This window comes from Pristiophorus japonicus, unplaced genomic scaffold, assembly GCF_044704955.1.
Source record: "Pristiophorus japonicus isolate sPriJap1 unplaced genomic scaffold, sPriJap1.hap1 HAP1_SCAFFOLD_124, whole genome shotgun sequence".
Lineage (NCBI taxonomy): Eukaryota > Metazoa > Chordata > Chondrichthyes > Pristiophoridae > Pristiophorus > Pristiophorus japonicus.
The window spans coordinates 1,883,169-1,888,880 of record NW_027250904.1 but is presented as its reverse complement, the minus strand read 5'-3'; the positions used below and the strand labels follow the sequence as shown (position 1 = coordinate 1,888,880).

Here is a 5,712-nt window from a genome sequence, read left to right as displayed (position 1 = left end):
CCGTAATGGACAGAGTCCGCACTGTGACTCCGGGAGAAGCTCCTCAGCCACAGGGAGCAGACGGAGGCTCAGGAGACACCAGCAGAGGGAGGCAGTGAGTAAAGTGAATTGGACAGAGGCTTGGATGAAGGGAGCGAGTGTAATGGAGCCAAGTTTGCTGATGATACAAAGATGGGTGGGAAAGTAAATTGTGAGGAGGACACAAAAAATCTGCAAAGGGACATAGACAGACTCAGTGAGTGGGCAAAAAGTTGGCAGATGGAGTATAATGTGGGAAAATGTGAGGTTATCCACTTGGGCAGAAATAATAGAAAAACAAATTATAATTTAAATGGAGAAAGATTGCAAAGTGCTGCAGTACAGAGAGACCTGGGGGTCCTTGTGCATGAAACACAAAAAGTTAGTATACAGGTACAGCAAGTGATCAGGAAGGTCAATGGAATGTTGGCCTTTATTGCAAGGGGGATAGAGTATAAAAGCAGAGAAGTCCTGCTACAACTGTACAGGGTATTGGTGAGGCCACACCTAGAGTACTGCATACTGTTTTGGTCTCTGTATTTAAGAAAGGATATACTTGCATTGGAGGCTGTTCAGAGAAGGTTCACTCGGTTGATTCCGGAGATGAGGGGGTTGACTTATGAGGAAAGGTTGAGTAGGTTGGGCCTATACTCATTGGAGTTCAGAAGAATGAGAGGGGATCTTATCGAAACGTATAAGATAATGAGAGGGCTTGACAAGGTGGATGCAGAGAGGATATTTCCACTCATAGGGGAAACTAAAACGAGGGGACATAGTCTTAGAATAAGGGGCCGCCCATTTAAAACTGAGATGAGGAGGAATTTCTTCTCTCAGAGGGTTGTAAATCTGTGGAATTCTCTGCCCCAGAGAGCTGTGGAGGCTGGGTCATTGAATATATTTAAGGTGGAGATAGACAGATTTTTGAGTGATAAGGGAGTAAAGGGTTATGGGGAGCGGGCAGGGAAGTGGAGCTGAGTCCATGATCAGATCAGCCATGATCTTATTAAATGGCGGAGCAGGCTCGAGGGGCCGAATGGCCGACTCCTGCTCCTATTTCTTATGTTCTTGTGTTCTTAGAACAGAATGTCCCACCACAGGGAACCTATGGCACTAATGTGACAAAGGAGACACTCCCCACCAGCACAAGGGGCTGGAGCTCTAGGTTCCTTGGATAGAGAATTTGTAATTCCATATAGTATGGGAGATTTCAGCAAGGTGGCTACTACCATCAAGAGGTTAGAAGTGGGGGAAGACCCTTGATCATTTCCTAGAGGAGGAACAAATAGCTGATTTGAGTAAGCTGGATAATGAAGAAAAGTTTATTGCTTTAAACCCAAATCCTGGTATTAGTGCGGGCCTCCCCCTCCCCCTCCCCGAATGTAAAAGGACCGGGCCGAGGGACGGTTTGAAAGCACGAGTTGCTCAAGTAATGGGAGCCGGTAAAGGGAATCCGTTTAAAGCCATGGTGGCAGTATAGCAGGGCACCAACAAGCCCCTGGTTGCTATTGCTGACCAATTGTGAACTGACAAGGATCTAATGTGTGGGATGGTAAGGCGAGAGGATGTGAATGGGCTGCATGACCTGATAGCTAGTAGTCAGCCATGTTTACAAGTTAGCTGTGTCAGGTTTTGATCCTGAGGATGAGGGTGAAGATAACTCAGAGGCCATGCTATTGAGGAAAATGACACTGCACTTTGAGAGGTGACTAGTGGACTGGGGTAATTGATAAGCCGAAGGGTCAAGTGTGAGATGAAAGGAGGTGTCACAAGGAAGTGGCAGGAGGAAGCTCAAACACGAGAAAGGGGAAGAGGGAGGGCAACGTATTAATGACTGAAACCTAAGGAAGGGAGGACTGAGGTTCCACAGTCAGAAGAACCTCAGCTGAGAGCCCCTACTTACCAGGAGTTGCCTAGATATGTGACCAGGTGTATGAAAGCGGATGATATAGTCCCTGGGGAGAATTCCAGGGAACCTCAGGCACGAAGGGGCCACACTCAGCCCAAATACCTGTGTAACATTAAAGGATATTTAAAAGTTTTCAGTTTGTGAGTGCGTGTGTCTGGAAGCTTTCTCAACTATGACTATTTGGGCAGTTAAAGAATTTTTCATTTGTCTCAAAGTATGTCTGTAAAAAAAGTCTGTTTTATCTCTGCCTACTTTTTCGGACACAACTGAATTTTTATAACCCTTAGTGTTGTGCTGGATGTGAGAAGCTTTATCATCGTGTACCTGGAATTGAATTATATTTTGAGTTAGAAACACAAGTGTAGTTTTATTTTGATTGCGATTTGCGGAATTATGAAATGCACAGGAGATCTTTTGTTCTATAAAAGATGAGTTTTGGCCTTGAAGTTAGTTGCTATGAATTCAATTGCAAAATTCGAATCGTAACACTGCAATGTCTGTTCAGTTTGTTTGCAGAAAGGGAAAATTTCTGTCTTTGCACGATTTCCCTTGCAAATTAAAGTTATTGAGATTAACTAACCTATAAAAACACGACTTTCATTGTGTCCATGGTGAAATTCTGGTTATTTCAAAATGCGAATGTCTCTGGTTCCGGACATGAGTCTTTCAGATGGAGGAGAAAAAAGAAGACACGCTGTGTTGATGATTTTTTTTGGTAGAAAAAATAAAAGTTGTCGTTTAGTTGTTTGGAAAAAGATTTTTACATGAAGTGACATAATGACATCAGACAATATTTTGAACTGCTTTTTTATAAACTCAAAGCAGTTAACCCTTTCTGCTGACGGATGTTTTCTTAATTCTGCAATGAATCAATATTAATTTGCTGCAGGTGAGACTGGGTGAGCTGTGATATAGGGAGCCACCAGCAGAGAGAGGCAGTGAGAGCGTGAGCTGTGATACAGGGATACATCAGCAGAGGGAGGCAGTGAGAGATTGAGCTGTGATATAGGGAGACACCAGCAGAGGGAGGTAGTGAGAGATTGAGCTGTGATATAGGGATACACCAGCAGAGGGAGGCAGTGAGAGATTGAGCTGTGATATAGGGAGACACCAGCAGAGGGAGGTAGTGAGAGATTGAGCTGTGATATAGGGAGACACCAGCAGAGGGAGGCAGTGAGACAGTGAGCTGTGATATAGGGAGGAGGTGGGTGGGGTGGCTTGACCCATCCACCTCCATGGCACGAACCTGGTATTGCAGTACTTCCAGGAACGGTGCAGTGGCTCTCGGCTTTTTGGCTCAGAGCATTGGCGCAGAGTGATCCTTGATGTGTGCAAGGTGACCTCTGGCGTTTGTGATTAGACAAAGAATTGGAAAGATTGGCTACGAATAAAAAAAAATAGGGAGACACCAGCAGAGGGAGACAGTGAGACAGTGAGCTGTGATATAGGGAGGCACCAGCAGAGGGAGGCAGTGAGGCAGTGAGCTGTGATATAGGGAGACATCAGCAGAGGGAGGCAGTGAGAGATTGAACTGTGATATAGGGAGACACCAGCAGAGGGAGACAGTGAGACAGTGAGCTGTGATATAGGGAGACACCAGCAGAGGGAGAGAGTGAGAGATTGAGCTGTGATATAGGGAGACACCAGCAGAGGGAGGCAGTGAGAGATCGAGCTGTGATATAGGGAGACACCAGCAGAGGGAGACAGTGAGACAGTGAGCTGTGATATAGGGAGACACCAGCAGAGGGAGAGAGTGAGAGATTGAGCTGTGATTAAGGAAGAAATAGCGGGACATCCAGATAGGAATAGTGCAATCAAGCAGACGCAACATGGATTCATGAAGGGGAAATCATGTTTAACTAATTTACTGGAATTCTTTGAGGATATAACGAGCATGGTGGATAGAGGTGTACCGATGGATGTGTACCGATGTATTTAGATTTCCAAAAGACATTCGATAAGGTGCCACACAAAAGGTTACTGCAGAAGATAAAGGTACGTGGAGTCAGAGGAAATGTATTAGCATGGATAGAGAATTGGCTGGCGAACAGAAAGCAGAGAGTCGGGATAAATGGGTCCTTTTCGGGTTGGAAGTCGGTGGTTAGTGGTGTGCCACAGGGATCGGTGCTGGGACCACAACTGTTTACAATATACATAGATGACCTGGAAGAGGGGACAGAGTGTAGTGTAACAAAATTTGCAGATGACACAAAGATTAGTGGGAAAGCGGGTTGTGTAGAGGACTCAGAGAGGCTGCAAAGAGATTTGGATAGGTTAAGCGAATGGGCTAAGGTTTGGCAGATGGAATACAATGTCGAAAAGTGTGAGGTCATCCACCTTGGGAAAAAAACAATAAAAGGGAATATTATTTGAATGGGGAGAAATTACAACATGCTGCGGTGCAGAGGGACCTGGGGGTCCTTGTGCATGAAACTCTTTTAGGAGACGCGCCAGTTACCACGTTGCGTCGTCATGTTACTGCCGAAAGACTGCAGCGGATGCCGGTTGCCCGGCGGGCCAAGCGGCCTAGCGACGCCGTGCCTCATCCAATTGGGAGAGGGCTGACACCGCCACGTGCGGCGTTGCGGCCGCTTTCCAACGAGGTATGGCCGACAGCGGTCCGACACGGGACGGCAGAGAAATCCGCATTTCGGCCCCGGCCGCATCAGGCAGCCAGAACAGGCCAACCGAAGTTTTCCACCCGCCGGCTGGCCGATCAAGTCCGCTTCCGAAGAAAAGCGCTCGGCTTAACTGCCAGCCGGCCGGTCGGCCGCCCGTCCCCGCCCCCGGCCCAAAAATTCGACATTTTGAAACAACTGCCTCCCCGTCGGGGAATTGAACCCCGGTCTCCCGCGTGACAGGCGGGGATACTCACCACTATATTAACAAGGCCCAAGAAGTTAGTTTGCAGGTGCAGCAGGTAATCAGGAAGGTGAATGGAATGTTGGCCTTCATTGTGAGAGGGATGGAGTACAAAAGCAGGGAGGTCCTGCTGCAACTGTACAGGGTATTGGTGAGGCCGCACCTGGAGTACTGCGTGCAGTTTTGGTCACCTTACTTAAGGAAGGATATACCGGCTTTGGAGGGGGTACAGAGACGATTCACGAGGCTGATTCCGGAGATGAGGGGGTTACCTTATGATGATAGATTGAGTAGACTGGATCTTTACTCGTTGGAGTTCAGAAGGATGAGGGGTGATCTTATAGAAACATTTTAAATAATGAAAGGGATAGACATGATCGAGGCAGAGAGGTTGTTTCCACTGGTCGGGGAGACTGGAACTAGGGGGCACAGACTCAAAATACCGGGGAGCCAATTTAAAACCGAATTGAGAAGGAATTTCTTCTCCCAGAGGGTTGTGAATCTGTGGAATTCTCTGCCCAAGGAAGCAGTTGAGGCTAGCTCATTGAATGTATTCAAGTCACAGATAGATAGATTTTTAACCAATAAGGGAATTAAGGGTTACGGGGAGTGGGCGGGTAAGTGGAGCTGAGTCCACGACCAGATCAGCCATGATCTTGTTGAATGGCAGAGCAGGCTCGAGGGGCTAGATGGCCTACTCCTGTTCCTAATTCTTATGTTCTTATGATATAGGGAGACACCAGCAGAGGGAAGCAGTGAGACAGTGAGCTGTGATATTGGGAGATACCAGCAGAGGGAGGCAGTGAGACAGTGAGCTGTGATATTGGGAGACACCAGCAGAGGGAGGCAGTGAGACAGTGAGCTGTGATATTGGGAGACACCAGCAGAGGGAGGCAGTGAGACAGTGAGCTGTGATATTGGGATAC

General features: G+C 47.3%; 1 non-coding gene across 1 annotated transcript; it reads right to left on the bottom strand.

Moving 5' to 3' along the window:
* Positions 1-4,741: 4,741 nt before the first annotated feature.
* On the bottom strand, positions 4,742-4,816 carry trnad-guc (transfer RNA aspartic acid (anticodon GUC)). Its single transcript has one exon. It is a non-coding gene; the product is annotated as a tRNA-Asp (tRNA).
* Positions 4,817-5,712: the final 896 nt, after the last annotated feature.